We start from the raw sequence: 21,819 nt of genomic DNA, 5'->3' as shown, positions 1-21,819 counted from the left end.
TGATTGAAAAGACCTTCTTATGTCTACAAGACATGGGCTACAACCCTCTACCTAAAAAATTCACCAATGCTATGACTCTAATATTTATAACATACCATTGTTCACTAAATTTATAGTCTTGCTGGGAAAGCAATTCATCCTGAAGGAAATGGAAAAAGGAGACAATTTTTATCATAGAAAAGAGTAACCTGCTGATTCTCAATTTTAGCAACACATGAGAATTACCTGTGGGGCTTTTAATAATTACAATTGCCAAAGCTTATTCCAGACCTACTGAATAAAGAAAGGTGGATTTTATCCCACAGGATATCACTGTAGGATGTAACTAGCACATAGCCACCTCGAATTTAGACAACTCAAAGGAACTGAAGTCTCTGGGTTTGATGGGATTTTACTAGAAATAAGAAAACTTGACCAAAGTCAACTGCTGGTTGCCAGCATTACGTTTCTAGGCATTATTGTTGAGATATAGTCAGACCAGTGGTTCTCAACCTTCCTAATGCCGCGACCCTTTAGTACAGTTCCTCATGTTGTGGTGACCCCCAATTTCATTGTTACAATTTGAACATAATGAAAGCATAGTGATTAATCACAAAAACAATATGTAATTATATATGTGTTTTCCGATGGTCTTAGGCGACCCCTGTGAAAGGGTCGTTCGACCCCCAAAGGTGTCGCGACCCACAGGTTGAGAACCGCTGAGTCAGACTATCATAATACTTCTATTTATGAGTACTATAATGATGGCACATAGCTCTAAAATCTACAACTGCCCCCAACACAGAGGTCAGTAATTGAAGTTTACCATTTTTCCTTCTTTATGATATTCTGCAATATTAGCCTGAGTTTAGTTTCTTTTTGTAATGAGACATACAGTTTGGAGCAAAAACAGGTTTGTAGTTGTTCAAATGGAAAGTAATACAATAGTTAATAAACAATAATACCAGAATAAACACTGTGTTCTGCACAGCCACAACTGTAAACCCACTTTGTCCCTCCCTGTACAATATTTTACTTGCAATGAGATGGATATTGACCCAAGACAGAAGGAAGATATATGTACTTGTTACATTTTATATTTAGGTAATAGAGGTAAAAACAGCCTGTATCCATTTTACTATGTACATAATATGGGTATTGTGAAATTAAAACAAATTGAAAAATGAACAAGAGGATACATGGATGTACTCTACAACTATGTTCAAATGGTAGCAGGCAAAACAAGTGCAAGATTCTTCTAAAGTATACTGTGACTTACTGGGATGGATTACATGGTTTTTTTTAAAGTAAATATTAATTATATATAAATATCCTTTTTGTTCACGGAGGTTATTCTTTTAGTAATTTTCTAATATATTTTCTTTAAGGCCTCATGCAAACCATACTAAGTAGACATTCCATAAATAATTATAAAGAGTATATTTTACTAGTAAAATAGTTTCAAGTTCCATCAACAGAAGAATTTTCTTTTTCTAACAAGAAAATATTTTCCCAACTTTGTTGTACAACAATGAGAATCTTACATCTAGGAAGATAATATATAAGGATATATTACTTTGGGGGGAGAAATCAGTTAAAAACATGACAGTGAAGCAGGTTAGACTAAAATGTAATTTATGAAGTGAGGTCATATATAATATGTATCATCCATATTGTCCAATATCATTATTTGCTCATTATGATTCATGCTGCATTTTCCCATAAATATGTATCTAGAGTTTTATTAAACTTAAAAATGAGAAATTTGGAGAGTTTTTTTTTTAATGCAGCTACTCTGGGAAGAATTAAAATCTGTATCATTAATCAACTATTTATGAGCATCTACTAGAGGCAAAGTCCAATGTCAGGTGATCTGAATGAAGTACTATAAGAAGTATAAGACATGAATTCTGTCCTCTGCAGCTCTCAGTAATGATAATATGTAATGTGTAGTGAATACTTACTGTGTACTAGGAATTTTTCTAAGTTGTTTATTTATGTTGACTCTAATATTTTTAATAATGTTATTAAGTGTGTACTATTAATTACATTATCATTTTAAAGAGCACAAAAATAGCTCAAAAGACAGGAGTGGCTTTCCAAAGTCATACAGCTATGACTTTTTGGGATGAGACTGAGATTAGAGCCCAGGCAATGCAAATCTAGGTCCAGCACATGGAAGCACTATGGTAGGCTATCTCCAGAATCACAGAACCTAAAATCCGAGGAAGTTAAAGTTATAAGGAACCTTAGAGTACAATTAATGCAAAATTTCCCCTGTATACATAGGATAACTAAAACCCAAAGAGGTGATGTGGCTTGCCTATTTATGATCACATAAATAGTTGTGTACAAGCAAAAGTAAATGAAGACACTGAGGTATAAGGTGTGATATATAAAGTGTGATAGATGACGGAGGGATGGATAGAGATATAGATAAGATATATGTATATATAACATATATAATACCTACCAAAATGCTGCAAGTAATATTATTCTTCTCAATATACAAATAGTAATATGAAGTTCATAAAGATTAGACAAGAGCCTAAAGTCACACAGAAAGTAACAAAATTCCAAATCATGTCTGCTAGCCTCTACACTCCTATGTTATTTGTACTACCAAAGTAAAGGTTACAATTTAAAAAAAAAATTATAACTTTTACTTCAAGGAGAAATATTTTTGTGCTTTTTTAACAAAGATAATAATTTAATTTTTAAATTTGTGTGTGGTTGGTGAGAAATGTTATAGTTAAGAATTAATTTATCATTGAACATTTTATTATTTTTCAAAATTATTTTTCACTAAAATGTAGTTCTGATACAAGAGAGAAACTGTTAAACCTAAACCGTCGAGTATTTTACAATATAGGTCTGTTCATTTATTAAGAGTTTAGCTTGCTCCAGGCTCAGCGAACACACATGAACAGTCTAGCCTGATTCAGCAACCCCAGGCTCTGCATTCGTGAATGAACACCCAAGCCTTATTCAGCATCCCCTGGCTCCTTGCCCCCATTCGAACAGCCAAGACTTAGGCAGCAACCCTGGGCACCCTGTCCACGCATGAACAGCCAAGCCTTACAAAGAAAACCTGGATGCTGAGAGCATGCTAAATGCCACCAATCATGACACAGCAACTCTGGGTACCTCACGCAGCAACCCCAGAGTTAGCAGCTGCCAAGCTCGACACAGCACCTACAGGCACTGCAACCAAGCGTGAGCAGACAAGCATTATGCAGCAACACTGGTGCTTCATGCAGCAACTCTGGACACCATGACCGCGAAAATCGCCACCAAGCACAATGCATCAACCCTGGGCCTGGTGACCTTGTGACCCGCCACCAAGTTCTCAGCTGCAGTCATAGGCCCAGTGCAACTCAATGCCTAGATCCTTCGATGAGAGCAAAATGGGGAGACAAAGAAACAACACCCAAATTAACGAAAAAGAGGAATTGCCAGAAAAAGAACTAAGTGAAATGGAGACATGCAATTTGTCAAAAAAAAAAAAGAATTAAGAATAAGGGTCATACAGTTCATAAACCAGATGGATGAGAAAATCAAGAACTTACATAAGAATCAAGAGGAAACAAATAGTAATATCGCTACAATAAAAAAGAAACACAATAGAAGCTTTCAAAAGTAGACTAAAAGAGACGGAGGACAGAATAAGTGAATTAGAAGACAGGGCGGCAAAACACATCCAATCTGAACTGCAATTGGAGAAAAAAATTAAAAGGCAGGAGGAGAGCCTAAGGGAGCTTTGGGGCAACATGAAATGAACCAACGTATGTATAATAGTGGTGCCAGAATGACAAGAAGAGCACGGGTTAGAAAACCTACTTGAAGAAACAATGTCAGAAAACGTCCCTTATTTGGGGAAGAAGAAAGTCACACAAGCACAGAGTCTTAAACAAGATGAACCCCAAAAGACCCACAACAAGACACATTGTAATTATAATGGCAAATGTTCAGGAAAAAGAATCTTAAAGGCTGCAAGAGAAAGACAGTTATGTACAAGGGATCTCCCATTAGACAATCAAATGATTTCTCAATATAAACACACCAGGGCAGAAAGGAATGAAATGAAGTATACAAAGTGATGCAGGGCAGGGGACTGAGTACAAGAATACTCTATCCAACAAGGATATAATTCAAAATTGAAGGGGAAATCAGGAGCATCGCAGACAAAAAAAAAGGCTAAGAGAGTTTATCACTACCAAGCTAGCAATGCAAGAAATGCTAAAGGGATTGTTGTAAAAAGAAGAAATTAAAAGGTAAGAAGAAACACAGGCACAAAAATAAAAAAATGGCTACAAACAAGTACCTATCAATAATAATAACCTTGAGCCCTAGCCAGTTTGGCTCAGTGGATAGAGCATTGGCCTGTGGACTGAAGGGTCGCAGGTTCAATTCTGGCCAAGGGCATGTGCCTGGGTTGTGGGCTTGATCCCCAGTAGGGGGACATGCAGGAGGCAGCCAATCAATGATTCTCTCTAATCATTGATGTTTCTATCTCTCTATCCCTCTCTCTTCCTCTCTAAAATCAATAAAAATATATTTTAAAAAATAATAACCTTGAATGTAAATGGACTAAATGCTACAATCAAATATATCAAGTGGTTGAATAGATACGAAAACATGACCCATATATATGTTGTCTGCAGGAGACCCACCTCAGAACAAGGGATGCACACAAACTGAGAGTGAAGGGATGGAAAAATATCTTTCAGGCAAAAGTAAATGAAAAAAATGCTCGGGTAGCAATACTTATATCGTACAAAATAGACCTCAAAGTGAAAGCCATAACAAGAGATAAGGAAGGCCACTTCATGATACTAAAGGGAGCAAACCAACAAGAAGATATAACTCTAATAAACATATATGCACCCATTACAGGAGCACCTAAATACATTAAAAATAAAACACTTCTGAAAGAAATCAAGGGAGAAATCAACAAAAATACAATCATAGTAGGGGACTTTAATACACCACTGACATCACTGAATAAATCCTTTAGACAAAAAATCAGCAAAGAAAGAGCAATCCTAAATGACTCACTATATAAGATGGACTTAATTGACATCTTCAGAACACTGTACCCCAAAGCTATGGAATATACATTCTTCTCAAGTGCACATGGGACATTTTCAAAGATAGACCACATATTGGGTCACAAGCAAAGTCTCTCCAAATTCAAGAAGGTTGAAATCATATTGAGCATCTTCTCAGATCACAATGGCATAGTATTAGAAATCAACTACAATAAAAACAACAAAAAATTCAAACACTTGGAGGCTGAATAGCATGCTAATAAGCAATGATTAAGTTACCAAAGAGAGCAAATAAGAAATAAAAAGCATTGTGGTAACAAAAGACAATTAAAACACAGCAATCCAAAATCTATGGGACACAGTGAAAGCAGTCCTGAGAGAGAAGTTCACAGCTCTACAGGCCTACCTCAAAAAAAAGGAGGGGGGGGTAATAAATTATCTAACCCTGAAGCTTAAAGAATTAGAATGAGAGCAATAAGAAAAACCCAGAGTAAGCAGAAGGAAGGAAATAATAAAGATTAGAGCGGAAATAAATGACATAGAGACAAATACAAACAAAACAAAACAAAACAAAGAAAACAATTCAAAAGATCAATGAAATCGAGTTGGTTCTTTGAAAGGAAAACAAGATTGATGAACCTCTAACCAGGCTCACCAAGAAACAAAGACAGAGAACCCAAATAAACAAAATCAGAAATGAAAGAGGTGAAGTAGCATCTGACCCCACAGACATACAAAGGATTGGAAAAAATGCTATGAAAAACTCTACTCCAACAAACTGGACAACCTTGACAAAATGGTCATATTCCTAGAAAAATACAATCTTCCAAAACTCAATCAGGAAAAATCAAAAAACCTGAATAGGCCAATAACTACTGATGAAATTGAAAGAGTAATCAAAAAACTTCCAGAAAACAAAAGGCATGGACCAGATGGCTTCAGAGGGGAGTTTTACCAAAGATTCAAAGAAGAACTAAAACCTATCCTCCTTAGACTATTCCAAAATATTCAAGAGGAAGATACATTTCTAAGCTCTTTCTATGAAGCCAGCATTACCCTAAACCCAAAACCAGATAAACTCATTACAAAGAAAGATAATTCCAGGCCAACATCCTTGATGAACATAGATGCCAAAATACTCAACACAATTCTAGCAAATTGGATCCAGCATTACATTAGAAAGATCGTCCACCATGACCAAGTGGGACTGATTCCAGGGATGCAAGGCTGGTATAATATCTGCCAATCAATAACCGTGATACATCACATAAACAAATTGAGAGATAAAAATCACATAATCATATCAATTGTTAGAGAAAAAGCATTTGACAAAATCCAATACCCTTTCCTGATAAAAACTCTCAGCAAAATGGGAATAGAGGGGTCATACCACAAAATAATAAAAGCCTTATATGACAAACCTACAGTCAATATCACACTCAATGGGAAAAAAGTAAGACAATTTTCCTTATGAACAGGAACAAGACAAGGATGTCCACTTTCAGCATTCCTGTTCAACATAGTACTGGAAGTGCTAACCATAGCAATCAGACAAGAAGAAGAAGAAAAAAAAGGCATCCAAATTGGAAAGAAGAAGTAAAATTGTCATTATTAGCAGATGACATGATATTGTACATAGAAAACCCTACAGACTCCACTAAAAAACTACTAGAATTAATACATGAATTTGGCACTGTAGCAGGATACAAAATTAACACGTAGAAATCGATGACTTTTTCATACACTGACAATGAACTTACAGAAAGAGAAAGTAAAGAAAACAATCCCTTTTACCATTGCAAAAATAAAATTAAGATACATAGGAATACATTTAACCAAGGAGGTAAAGAACCTGTACTCAGAAAACTATAGAACGCTAAAAAATGAGATAGACAAGTGGAAGAATATACCATGTTTATGGATTGGTAGAATTAACATCATTAAAATGTTTATACTACCCATAGCAATCTATAATTTCAATGCAATCCCCATTAAAATAGCAACGGCATATTTCAAAGACCTAGAACAAACTCTCCAAAAATTCATCTGGAATAAAAAAAGACCCTGAATAGCTATAGCAATCTTGAGAAAGAAATGTTGGAGGGATCACAATGCCAGATATCAAGCTATATGACAAAGCCACTATTCTCAAAACTGCCTTGTACTGGCAAAAGAACAGTCATATAGATCAATGGAACAGAACAGAGAACCCAGAAATCAACCCAAGCCATTATGCTCATTTAATATTTGACAAAGGAGGCAAGACCATAAAATGGAGTCAAGACAGTCTCTTCACTAAATGTTTTTGGGACAATTGGACAGATACATGCAAAATGTGAAACTAGACCACCAACTCACACCATACATAAAAATAAACTCAAAATGAATAAAGGATTTAAATGTAAGGCGAGAAACCATAGAAATCTTAGAAGAAGCCATCGGCAGCAAAATAGCAGACATTTTTCATAGCAATATCTTCACTGATACAGCTCCTAGGACAATGGAAGCTAAGGAAAAAGTAAACAAATGGGACTACATCAAAACAAAAACCTTCTGCACAGCAAAAGAAACCATCAACAAAACAACAAGAAAGCCCACTTCAAGGGAGAACATATTTGCCAATGTTATCTATGATAAGGGTTTAATCTCCAAAATTTATAGGGAACTCATACAACTTAACAAAAGGAAGATAAAAAATCCAATCAAAAAATAGGCAAAGGACCTAAATAGACACTTTTTGCCATAGGAAATACTGGAGGCCAGGAGACATTTGAAAACATGCTCAAAGTCACTAATCATGGGAGAGATGCAAATCAAAACGACAATGAGGTACCATCTCACACCTGTCAGCATGGCTATCATCAACAAATCAACAAATGACAAGTGCTGGCAAGGATGAAGAGAAAAAGGAACCCTCTTGCACTGCCGGTGGGAATTCAGGTTGGTACAGCCATTGTGGAAAACAATATTGCGTTTCCACAAAAAATTAAAATTTGAACTTCCATTTGACCCAGTAATCCCACTTCTAGGAATATGTCCAAAGAAACTAGAAACACCAGTTAGAAAGGGTATATGCACCCCTATTTTCATAGCAGCACAATTTACAATAGCTAATATTTGGAAACAGCCTAAATGCCCATCAGCTGATGAGTGGATTAGAAAACTGTGGTACATCTACACAGTAGAATACTATGCTGCTATAAATAAGAAGGGATTCTTATCATTTGCAACAGCATGGATGGAACTGGAAAGCATTATGCTAAGCGAAATAAGCCAGTCAGAGAAAGATAAATATCACATGATCTCACTCATTTGTGAAATATAATGAATAACATAAACTGATGAACAAAAACTGAACCAGAGTCATAGAAGCATTGAACAGAATGTCCAACCTATGAAGGAACACAGTGGGCGAGGGGGTCAGAGATCAACCAAAGAATTTGTATGCCTGCATATAAGCATAACCAATGGACACAGACAGTAGGGGGGTGGTGGGGGCATGTGCTGGGGGTTAGGGCTGGCTGGGTCAGGGAGAGGTCAATGGGGAAAAAAAGAGACTTATGTAATACTTTAAACAATAAAGACTTAAAAAAAGTTTAGCTTGAAAAATGAATGCAAATAGTGTTACATGTATGCTCTGTGAAAGAGCTGTATTCTCTAGGAATTGAAAAATCAAATTAAATAGATATTTAGTGAGAACCTACCTGTTCAAAGTGCTCTGCAAGCTCTCCTTACTACATTAGGTCCATATGGCCTGTTCTGTGTCGGACTTACCTTATTCCTCCTTGAGCCCACCACAGTTCCTCACATAGCCCTTCATCTCAAATGTAGGTTGAGTTAGGTTATAGAAAAAGTTAGCCCCAGTTCACAAAGTCAAACAGGAAAGTGTATATAATATGCTATTGCTAGAGTTGCTGGCATTGGAATGGCTATAGTCAGAACAATTACATTTAAAGTGAATCAAAATCCAATGAGCCCACAGTGGAACAGTTTGTCTTCTGTGAAAGCTGCAAAACCTTCAGTGTTTAGGCTTAGCTAATTTCCATGATTCACCAAAGTTGGATAAAGGCAAATCAGTTAAAGGGTGCTACAACTTCACACTAGGAGTAAATTTTAAGCTACATGGCAGAAAGCAAATAAGTGGACTGTGAGTTTCACAACAGTAAGCCTGGTGCACACAAAAGAAATAAGGAATGATTGAACAAATGATTTAAAGGTTGTAATAGAAAAAAATAAGGAAAAATAGAGCTGGTTCATAGGAAGGAGTTAGTGAAGAATTTATGGAGGAAAAGAGCCCTTAGCCAGGTTGCAAGGTCGGATGGGACCTGGGTAGGAAGGCTATGCATGGTAGACACATTCCAGACTAAATCATGGATATGGGAGTGAAGCTGTGTTGTGGCCAGAGAGGAGACATGTCTATCAGGTAAAAATGAGGGAATGATGGCAACAGTGGAAATAAGTAACAACAATGAATTACATAGGGTTTGTCAAGTGCTAAGCACACTTCTAAGTGATTTTATATTGTCACCTCATTTTGACAAAATCTCTGAAATTTAGGCATAGTAAATTATCTGTCCAAGGTCAAACAAGTAGGGACAGAGCTGGGATTTAGAACCTATAAAGTACCATTCCAGGGTTTGTGCAATTAACAACTACAATGTTACATTACAGGAAACACATATTCAAGTGAAGAGGTAATAAAAAAATAAGCTTTTCAATGAAAATTAAAAGAAAGCAAATATGTAGGTAAATAAAAACTAAGAATAACCTCTAACTGGTCAAGATTTTAAAAATATTTATTACTTATGGGGAATGTGATATACTATAAACTATAAATAAATTGAATATATTTTAAAAGAATTAATAGCATTTACAACACACTTAAAGTGGATCTATTAAATGTATATCCTTTTAATTTCCAATAAAATCTCATAGATAAATGGAATAAGTGTTCAAAAAGTTCAAAGATTTTAATTAGCCTCTTCTTAATCTTAATCTGCACGTTACATAAGTTCAAATTACTATTATCAAAGAGAAGTTAAAACTATACAGTGGGAAAGGGTTGTAGAGTAAAGGGTGAAGGGGTCAAATATATGGTAAAGGAAGGAGATTTGATTTGGGGCAGTAAACACACAATGCAATATATACAAATGATATATTATAGAATTGTATACTTGAAACCTATATACTTGTATTAACCAATTTCACCACAAAAAACTTAATTTAAAAAACTATACACACACAGGTATATCTGTGTACACTACATATTTAAGAGCAAAGGGGAGTAGACTGCTCTATCTCCATCAACTGCTTATTTTTGCTATTTTAAAGATACTAGTAATAATATATAGAAACTAATATGTAGTATTAATATTCCAGAAACCTATGCTCAGAAATGCCATCTGCATTTACCATTGTTCAATTGGGCATACTAAAATATATGGTAGAATTTGAAGTGTGTTCCAAAATTATGTTTGAAGTTTAAGACATTAACTTTCAAACCACATATATATTTTCTATATCTATCTGTTATATATGACAAACTGCACCCATTGTAACATGACATTGTTTTTATAACTGAAGATAAATGCCTTTCTTCTTTGAATACTTTGAATTTTCTATGAAACAATGACCACTTAGTAGAAAAATGCGGATAATATGTGTAAATTATGATTTAAACCTTCCCTCACTTCTATCTAAAGATAGCAGCCAAAAAACTGAATAAGTCAGGGTGCCTTTGAAGATGTTTAATTAAAATCTAATCCCACATTCTTAAAAGCTCACACAAATTAAGCTGTCATTCAGGAGATTTATGCATTCACATTTGCATATTACATACAATTCATCAATTACTCATGTTTGAAAGCAATGCCTTTCCCAGGGTGCTGAACTGCCAGCAGTGCCAAAAGGCACATGCTACCCATAAAACCAGATCCACTGGTACCTTGGAGAAAGCCACTTCCATATGGTCCTTCGTTTGTACTACCGCAGAGCTCTAAGCACACTTAGAAAACCATGACAATAGTTTGGTGGATTTTACTCAGATGAATTAGTTTGACAAAAATGAACATTTTACTTTATGTTGGTGCAAATGTATAGTAGTAGCAATTTAACAGCCCTACTTCTATTCATGGCAAGTTTTAAAATCATAGTAAAGATACAGAATCATTGCTGAGCTTCAGCATAGCCAGACAAAGCAGCTAAGTAAAAAAATCTCTTCAAGTTGATATAAGTCAACTATTTGTTTATTATGGCATATTTGAGTAAGGTGGAAAAAAAGGAAAAAGGTACCTGTATATACTTACATAATACATATACACAAATATATATACATATACACATGCAAAATACGTATACAAAGGAAAAGAGAGAGGTAAAAATATCAAAGTGTTCAGTGGCTCATTTTGAACAGATGGAAAACTTTACATGTGGCAAATACATAAGATGCCCATAACTTCCAGACTGCATTTTTACTTTGTTGTTGTTGTTGTTAATACTCATTCGAGGAAATTTTTTTTCCATTGATACTTATTTATTTACTTATTTATTTATTGCCTAAAGTTTTACATATGTCTCCTTTTTCCCCGACTGTCTGCCTCCCCCACAGCCATTCCCACCCCGGGCAAGTCCCCACCGCCCCAGTGTCTGTGTCCATTGGTTATGCTAATATCCACTGATTTTTAGAGAGAGTGGGAGGGGAAAATGGAGGGAGGGAGGGAGAAAGAAAGAGAAACATCGATGAAAGAGACACCTCGATTGGTTACCTCCCACATGCAATTCTCTGAAGACTATTTTTTGGTGGGGAGGAAAGGCAAGTTTTTAATAGCAGCATGTGTACAAGCAAGCAGATGCAAAGACACATTTTCTCCATGAGCTATAAGCTCTTACAAGTTACCTTTAATCTTTTATGCACACTGAGAAGACAGGTCACTGCAGTCATCCCAAAGGGGAAGTGGTATGCTTATAAAGCACCACATATAACAAAAAGAAGCGATCCACATGACATAATGGGGTAAGCTATTTCCAACATATATCAACAACTGGCACAATACTTTTCATGAGTCTCTATATTAATTTTCAATATATTTGTTTTAGAATTAAAAACAACCACTCACTATAAAAAGCAATGCTTGAAATAGGAACATTTCTCCTCGCATATCCCTTCCCTTATATTTCTAAAATTTGTCACCAATTATTTTATCATTTGGACATCCAGAAAACGCAAAATACTTAGAGAAACTGGGAAATTTAAATTATCTTCTCTCATCTATTGTATATAAGTTACAAGCCTATGTATTTTTGTGAGTGTATACTGCAGCTAATGTTTAGCAATGACTCATAGAAATTCAACTCCATGTGGAAGTTTTCAGTGCCCACTATGTACAAGACATTGTGTTCAGTGTTGTAGGGAAGATAAAGATTCATTATACATGGCCAGAGATCACAATCTAATGAGAAATATGTAAATGTATACTAATGACTAAAATACTGACATAAACAATGCATATAGGGCACAAAAGAGAGAAATATTCAGCCTGAGAAGATCAAAGGAGGTGGCATTTGATCTAGTTTTTAAGGATGAGTAGGATAAATATAAAAACTGTGCATGCCTTGTATAGGAGCCATGCTAATCTTTCTCTGCATCATTCCAGTTTTAGTACATGTGTTGCTGTTAAAAACACATAGAAACAACTTGAGAATTGGTTCAAAGCAAAATAATGTTCAAAATAGAAAAAAAACCTATAAGAATATGTGATATAAATATTGTATTTTCTAGATGCTTTTTGTTTCCCATGGTAAATACAGATGATTTAGCATAAACTGTGCTTTGACATATATCAAATATTGACCATTAGCTGATCTTAAAGTCTACTGCCATTGGGTCATTGCTTGTTTCTGAACATTAGCTGGAATATAAAAATAGCAATAATAGTGGATTTATTCTATCAGAAAAAAATATGTGCCTTTTATTCCTACCATGCTCTTCAATTTTCAAAATTCTGATTTTGAAAGACAATAGTAAGATGCATGCATTACTTTTGTCATAGAGATGTAATGTAAAACATTCTTATAAGAAGCAATATTTTTACTATCTGGAATGGGGGTGAATGGCAGTGTAGAACAAAATATAAGTGTGTGTATATATTATCATTCTCCTTTGTTATCATTTAACCCTGGGAAAAAATGTTTGAGTTTGGTTGTGAACAAAAGAATATCTCGCAGGATATCAGATTAGTTAACAAAATTAACAATTGATATTCAATGTATCCTATGCTCCAGCATTCAGCAGTAGTTTTTGAAGCTTCCTTCACATCCTACACCTTTAAAGTCTATTTAACCTACATGGGTTTTAATTATGATCAAGAAGCTAATTGTAGTTGCATTGCAGTCAGAAAAATATCTATATGGACAGATTTTTAGAGTAATTATTCATTGTAACAATTCAACTAATTAAATAATGTCTAAAGTAGTTTATTTTAGATAATGCATATACCAGGGATATGTACAATGTAAGATTGTTATATCTGAGCAGTCAGGATCATTTATCACTACCATGTTTTTGTCTTACAGGAAACAGGTCTTTACTTAAATCATAACTGCTATTTATAATTAAACATGGCTTTATTACAATACCTCCCCCTAAATGAAGAGTAACATATCATACCTGCCAACTGTCTCTTCAAGAAAGACATTTCCCCCTCTTTTAGGAAAACAAAGTTAAAAAGTTAAACACTACACTCATCCCATGACTTTTTTCCCCTAGAAGCACACAGTCCTAATATTGAACAATGAATGATTAGAAAACAGATCTTCACTTTCTATGCTTACTGTGGTAAATTTATAATTTCATAAAGGAAGGAGGATGTTCCTAGATGAAAAATCATAGCAGAATACAAACCAAAAGGAATTCAAGTTCTAATAAATAAGACTGATGTAAATCCAAATAAGAAGACTGACATTTTACCAGGTATAGACCAATTTATTCTGTTACTCACTATCTTAAACATTAATTAAAATTAACTAGTGAATTAAAAGCTTATGTAAGCCAGAAGTAAAAAGGGAAAAAAAGTCTCTTAAACATTTACTATAAATAAAATACAAGGTGGGCAAAAGTAGGTTTACAGTTATGAGTACATGAGAGTTTATTCTTGTATTATTATTTATTAATTACTGTATTATTTTCCATATGAACAACTATAAACCTACTTTCTCTTACCCCTGTATTAAGGTGATAAAATTCACAACATTTTCTGTGTTCCAAGTTTATTTTTAAAGATATCTTAAGGACAGGGATAGTATTAAAATAGTTTCTGCTAGAAATCAGTGAACTGAACAGTTTAGAGAATATTTTGACCTACTGTTTTTGTTCTAGTTCAATAGTTATGGAAAAATCTATAAATTAAACTCCATTTATAACTGCATCATTGGATTAGAAATCTTTAAACCTAAGCTTGTGGTTTAGTAAAAATAATAATGATAATAATTTGGAAAGTTGGATTCTACAAATTAGTAAGGTTTTCTGAATTTTTAGAAGGGATTAAGCAAAAAAAATCTCATATGCACAGACAACTATATGGTGATTACCAGAGAGAAAGGGGGGCTGGGGCAGGTGGGAGAGGACAAATGGGGTTATAAATGGTAATGAAAGGAGACTAGACTTTGGATGGTGAGGTCACAATAGGATGTGCAGATGATGTATCATAGAATTGTGTCCCTGAAACCTATATAATTTTATTAACCAATGTAACCACAACCAATTCAATAAAAAAGAAAACTAATTTGGTTTAGTTCAAATCCTTATTCTAGATAATAACAAAGGATTACACTAATCTATATATATATAAGCCAAGTGAGCAGAATGACCAGTCGCTATAATGCACACTGAGGCTGGCCAACCAGCCTGATTGGGGGCAGGGCCAGCCGGCCAACCTCCCATGGCCCCTCCCCCCAGCCGGCCCAACCCCAATCTGCCCCAATTGGGGTTGGCTGGCCGGACCCCACCTGTGCATGAATTCATGCACCGGGCCTCTAGTGACTAAATAATAGCACTGTGCAAAATATCTTTTGATCTATAATGTATATTTTAAATTAAACATAACAGCATCCTTCCACACTGTGTTAATTTTCATTTTATTTCCTCTTTATATGTTATGTCTAACAAAATTAACACATGCAATAATGTTACATGATATTTGTCTTCAAGAATATGATGACATTATTATATGACATATAACTGGCTATACAACTTATGTGTTGAAAAAGGAAACACTGGGGAACTGGATGAAAAAGGTGAAAGGATTAAACCAAACAACCACACCAACAACAACTCATAGACACAGACAACAGTATGGTGTTTACCAGAGGAAAACGGGGGTGGAGAAAGTTAGAAAAGGGTAAAGTTAAGGATAAATGGTGACAGAAGGAGACTTGTCTTTGGATGGAGAACACACAATACAGCATACAGATGATGTACTGTAGAATTGTGCATCTGAAATCTATGTAATATTATTAACCAATGTCACCCTAATAAATTCAATAAAAAGGCAACATCTAACAAAAAAGATAAATGCTCTGTCCATTGTGAAATTCTATTCTGTGTTGTTAAGGCAAGAAAATCATTGAAAATGACAAGAGATATGTCAATCAAAATATAGATATTAAATGTGCTTAAATGCATATATTAATAATCCATAGTGTTCTAAAATTAGCACAGTAAGCCAAGTATTTTCTTAATTATACCTTTAAAGAAAGTTATAATTCTTGCCCCAGGCATACCAGATATGAAGTCTTTTTACCACCTTTTTGCAACAGTCTCACAACAGTCTTACCATAAAAACACATCAATTTTGCTGTCCAGAACCTTGTTTCAATCAAAATAAGATTAACATTACCACAGTAGAATATCAATGAAAACTCTAACTTACTGAGAGGATATGTCAGGAAAGAAAGAGACAGAGTTTAGGAAGGGAACATTAAGTTCCCATTCTCATGTTGGATATTAAGGCATTAACAATCTCAATTCATTCAGTTTGATATGGCAAATACTTATTGCATTATTAGCATCTGCTGTTGATTAGCATTAATTATAGATCTAGTAAATTTGGAAGCTTTACACACACACTCAATACATGCAAATAACATATATGCATGCCACATGGTAAACTCTTAATGACTGTTTATTGAATGATTTAATGATTTATTCCACTTTAATTTTCCACGGGTAATGCCCTAAAATTTGTTATCATATCCCCTCTACCAATAATGTTATCTTCGTGAGACTCATCAGGGACTGGGGTTAAAATGAAGTACACTAAAATATGTCTTCTTCCAACTGCCAGTCCTTATCATTTTGTTCCCACCCTTCTCTTCTTAAATCACATATGCTAAATAAAGAGGCAAGTCTTTAATTTCTAACACATTAGACAACATCACATTATAACTGCTTTTGGGGTTTTGTTGACTTTGAACATAAAATTTTCACATGCTGAGAAGATACGGTCCCTTACCTTGCTTGGTGGGTGCTTTAACTTTCTGAGAGTAACAAGCTTTGGATTGGTATATACTAGTAGAATGATATTTTATAGATGTTTCCACTGGAAATGAGATGACTTATATCTTTAGCAAAAATCTCAAAAAAAGAATTGAGAATATGCCCACTAGCTTTCAACTGACATAAAGATGGACAGAGTCCTTAACACCTTAAAAATAGTTGAAGTTAGAAGTTAGCCCTGACCAGTGTAGCTCAGTTGGATGGAGCATGGTCCCATATACCAATGGGTCATGGGTTCCATTCCCACATACATAGGTTGCAGTTTCCTTCGATCCCTAGGTGGGACACGTAACGGTAGGCAACAGATCTCTCCCTCTCTCTAAACATATCTAAACATATCCTTGGGTGAGTACTTTTTAAAAAATTTAAGCTAAATAAGTAGAAACATTCTCAGTTAAAAATGGAATAAGGACAAATGGTAGATGATACACCAAGAAAGAATAACAAGAAAAGAATAAAGCAATTTAAATAACACTTACAAAGTCACAATGATAGCCAAATAAAGTGGAGAGCCCCCTAAATGATTACTGTAGTCAGTAATAGTCCAATGCCAAAATTTAAATCAGCCTCTTTATATATTTCATGGTATTTTGCTTATACATTATTCTATTTCATTATCCAAGCATTAATGAACTTGAACCGTAACCATTTGACTGTTACTATGCATTTCTAGATTGAAGATATTGTCCAAAGAAGAATTCAGTAACTAAGGGTGGCTCTTGTAATTTTTTCACAATTTTCGTTCTTAAGCAGAATTGGCATTTTCTAATCACTTCTAGTTGCTGAAAATATAAAACAATAAGATACTTAGATAAAAAGAAAAGAGAGTAGTGCATCATTTCACAGTCAACGTGATTTTACCCTGAGACCATTTTCTAAATTACAAAATTAAGTGTTTGAAGCCAGTTCCCCCAACATATGACAACAGCTATATAAGCTTGAAGAAGGCTCACCAACTATATTTTATCATTGTAAAGTACCTATCCCACTTCTACCATCCAACAATTCATCCATGTAGCCTACTATTTTCATCTGCAATGTTAGATTTGCATTTATATTGTGCAGCTTTGGGGAACCACATAGTATAGTATTGCACTCCTCCAAACTTCTTCCCAAAATTGGCAAAATAAAATGAGTCTCTTGGGTTTTTATAGCTACTTACAAGGGTCATGGCATAGGAAATAAATGATATATAGGCAAAACGAATGCATTATTCCATATTTGTATTTTATTACACAGAGAACCCCAAATGCAAAGCTCTTCAGGTCATCCACTGTGAAAAAGCATTGAAAAAGAATATCTTAATTCACACCTTCCCATTCTAATTCTAGAATTAGTGGAGTGATCACATTGTAAAGAATATAAATATTGAAACACTATATCATACACCTGAAAATAATATAACCAACATAAGATTGTATACCGACTAAACTTAAATAAAAAATAAATTTTAAAAAGCACACCTTCTATTGAGATTAAAAATAGGAAACTAGCCCAGCAGGCATGGCTCAGTGGTTGAGCATTGACCTATGAACCAGGAGGCCTTGATTTGATTCCCAGTCAGGGCACATGCCCAGGTTGTGGGCTTGATCACCAGTGTAAGGTGTGCAAGAGGCAGCCGATCAATTAGTCTCTCTCATCATTGATGTTTCTCTCTCTCTCTCTCTCTCTCTCTCTCTCTCTCTCTCTCTCTCTCTCTCTCCCCTCTCTCCTCTCTCTTTCTCTCTCCATCTTTCCATCCCTTCCTCTCTGAAATAAATAAAAATATATTTAAAAAATAAGAAACTCTTTTTGAGGTCATAACTAAAACAAACCATCTTTAACAGCTAGTAGAAGTCAAATCAGGGCATGAAAAGCTGAGACATCAACATGATATCCCACAGTATTGTGTACACATCTCTTCCAAGTTGTCAAAATTTTGTCCATTTTTATTGGAACTGGTGCTCCTTACTTCATAGGGCCTATAGCAGTGATGGCAAACCTATGACACGCGTGTCAGAGGTGACACACGAACTCATTTTTTTGGTTGATTTTTCTTTGTTAAATGACATTTAAATATATAAAATAAATATCAAAAATATAAATCTTTGTTTTACTATGGTTGAAAATATCAAAAAATTTCTATATGTGACACGGCACCAGAGTTAAGTTAGGGTTTTTCAAAATGCTGACATGCCTAGCTCAAAAGGTTCACCATTACTGGCCTATAGTTATCTGTGATAAGTTGTGATATCTGAATGTAAACTGCAATATTTAGGAATGTCACAAGTTCAAAGTATAATTTGGTTGCTCTAAGCATCTAAACATGACCTAATGGACATATGGGCTCCTTTCAAAACTGAGCTTCTGGGAACATGCAAGTATTCCGGACACTATCAAGACAGAAATTTGAAAAGTCAGCAAATGCAGATCACCTCTTTTTTGAACTTGAGCACCCATACAAATCTCTGTTCCTATTACTTTTCTTGAAAGGATAGAATAGTTCCAAGTATACAAAAAAATACCCATTTGTGAATTCTAATTTAGTGAAATGCTATTTATCAATTACTTTGGTATTTATATCTTGCTCTGAATTTAAAACTAAACTATATTTCAAGTTTTATATTTTCATTACAGTAAAAAAATAAAAAATATTTTCATGGAAAACCCCTGAGAAAACTATATTTTTTTCTTCCAGAAAAAACAGCAATGAATGTATAAACATTATTTAATTTTGAATTACAATTTGTAGAAGTTTAGGAGTCAAGAAAAAAATGTAATATTTAATTCACTTCTGTTCTTTCATTGATGATAGACTATTTTTTTATGAAGAAACTTTGACTTTCAGTCATTTTTATTCACTGTAAGCCTTCCTATTCTCAGCAGCCAAAGCTATTCACCCTACAATGACTTCTCTACCTGTTACCCCTGATCTTTTTCTATACTTGTCTCAAGGCATTTACACTTCTTAACTTTTATTTAAGTAATTAATGCAAATATAACCTGAATTATATCTCCAAGTAGATTCATTGAGGGGTAGGCAGGTACTAATTCTAGAACTACATGTACCCCTATAATATTCAGTACAGTTATTTCATTTTATAATATACATTATCCTATCTAATAATAGCCAAACATGGTAATTGGCTGTACCTTCACTATGCCTCCCATTAGCTAATCAGCAAGATATGCAAATTAACTGCCAACAAAGATGGTGGCTAATTTGCATACTGCAGGCAGGCCAGCCCCAGAAGCCCCAGGAGCCACCAGATATGGCAGTGACTCTATCAGTAAGCACTCTGAAAGACAGTGGCATAAATGCACCAATTAAAAGACAGATTATGAGGGTGAACCAAAAACAAAACCCACTTTAAATATAAAGACACATATAGATTAAAAGTGAAGGAATTAAGCTGCAGCCTGTTTTGCTCAGTGGATAGAGAATTAGTCCTTGGACTGAAGGGTCCCAGGTTAGATTCCAGTCAAGGGCATGTACCTCAGTTGCTGGCTTGATCCCCAGTCCCTATCAGAGCATGTGCAGGAGGCAACCAATCAATGTGTCTCTCCCTTTCCCTTCACGCTCTCTAAAATAAAATGGAAAAATATCCTTGGGTGAAGATTAACAAAAACAAAGTAAATGGATTAAGTAACATTAAAGAGATTATAAGAAAAATATATTCCAAATTTTGTTAGTTGTATAATGGTTATGTTTAAATTATTAACACCTAAGAAATTGGGTGAAGGGTACATATAATATGCTGTAGTATTTTATAGTTTTTTTACATGTATAAGATTATTTCAAATTAAAATATTAAAAAATTAAAAATTAATAAAATATTAATTGAAATGTATCTGCATTACATGAAAAATCTCCTAATTGCTTCTAGCATAATTTACTAAATTGTGCTAAAATTTACAAGGGTTCAATTAAAAAATATCTTAATTCTAAATGATATAATAGAAAATATATAATAGTGCAGCTATAAGCACTTATCTGAAAATAAAAATTTAAAGAAGTGAATTTAAAGAAGGGATTAGCCAAAGAAAATATATGCGCAACCCATGGACACAGACAACAGTATGGTGATGACCAGAGAGAAGTGGGGGGCGAGAGCTGGGTAGAGGGGGCAAAAGGGGGGAAATAGGGACATCCTATATAATAATAATAAAAGGCTAATATGCAAATTGACTGAACAGCAGAATGGCCGGTTGCTATGATGCACACTGGCCACCAGGGGGCAGACGCTCAATGCAGGAGTTGCCCCCTGGTGGTCAGTGCACTTCCATATGGGGAGTGCCACTCAGCCAGAAGCTGGCTCACGGCTGGCCAGCGCAGAGGTGGTGGCAGGAGCCTCTCCCACCTCTGGCAGCACTAAGAATGTCCAACTAACGGTTTAGGCCCATCCCTTGCTAGCCTAAGCCTTTAGTCGGACATTCCCCGAGGGCACTCTGGCTGCCAGAAGGATGTCTGACTGCAAGTTTAGGCCTGATCCGCCAGGGAGTTGGCCTAAGTCAACGGGTGGCCATCCCCCAAGAGGTCCTGTACTTCAAATGGGCACAGGCCGGGCTGAGGGACCCCCCCCCCCGCCCGAGTGCACCAATTTTTGTGCACCAGGCCTCTAGTGAAATATATAATCATACATATATTACAGACTGAAAAATTGTTAACATGTTTTTCAAAATACAGTCATTAACAGTTATTGCCCAGGGAATAGGATATTATGGTTTGGGTCTACCATAGAACTTTACCATCACTATGTACTAAAAAAATACAATTCAAATTATTCTTATAGTGTTGCTATAGCTTAGGATCATCACTGTGAACATAACTCACCATTATGATATACTAGAAATGCAGAGATCAAATAAATTTGAAATGTTTACAGATCTCCAGATACTGCTTGAATTGTCTTATTTTCCATGTCTTCCTCAAAGCTAAGTACAATTCCCCAGAAAAATTTGCTTATTTGAGAATTTAAAGTACTTGTGCCCTGGCCAGTGTGTCTCAATTGGGAGCATCATCCCATGCACTGAAAAGTTGCTGGTTTGATTCCCAGTCAGAGCACATGCCCAGGTTCTGGGTACAATCCCCAGTAGGGAGTGTGCAGGAGGCAGCTGATGGATGTTTCATTCTCACATCATTTCTCTCTCTCTCTCTCTCTCTCTCTCTCTCTCTCTCTCTCTCTCAATCAATCAATTTTTAAAATCTTTAAAAAATAAAAAAATAGTCATTTTTCAGTTAATCTTGGTTTGGCTACC

General features: G+C 35.1%; 1 protein-coding gene and 1 non-coding gene across 2 annotated transcripts in view; both read right to left on the bottom strand.

The window, feature by feature from the left end:
• The window catches only part of DACH2 (dachshund family transcription factor 2), a 728,400-nt gene that overhangs the window by 419,744 nt on the left and 286,837 nt on the right, over nucleotides 1–21,819 (bottom strand). The window lies entirely within an intron of this gene.
• On the bottom strand, nucleotides 12,605–12,712 carry LOC118654844. Its single transcript, XR_004967103.1, has one exon. It is a non-coding gene; the product is annotated as a U6 spliceosomal RNA (small nuclear RNA).

The sequence above is a fragment of the Myotis myotis genome, unplaced genomic scaffold (genome assembly GCF_014108235.1).
Source record: "Myotis myotis isolate mMyoMyo1 unplaced genomic scaffold, mMyoMyo1.p scaffold_m19_p_4, whole genome shotgun sequence".
Lineage (NCBI taxonomy): Eukaryota > Metazoa > Chordata > Mammalia > Chiroptera > Vespertilionidae > Myotis > Myotis myotis.
Note: the sequence above shows the minus strand (reverse complement) of the source record. Positions and strands in the feature narration are given on the sequence as shown.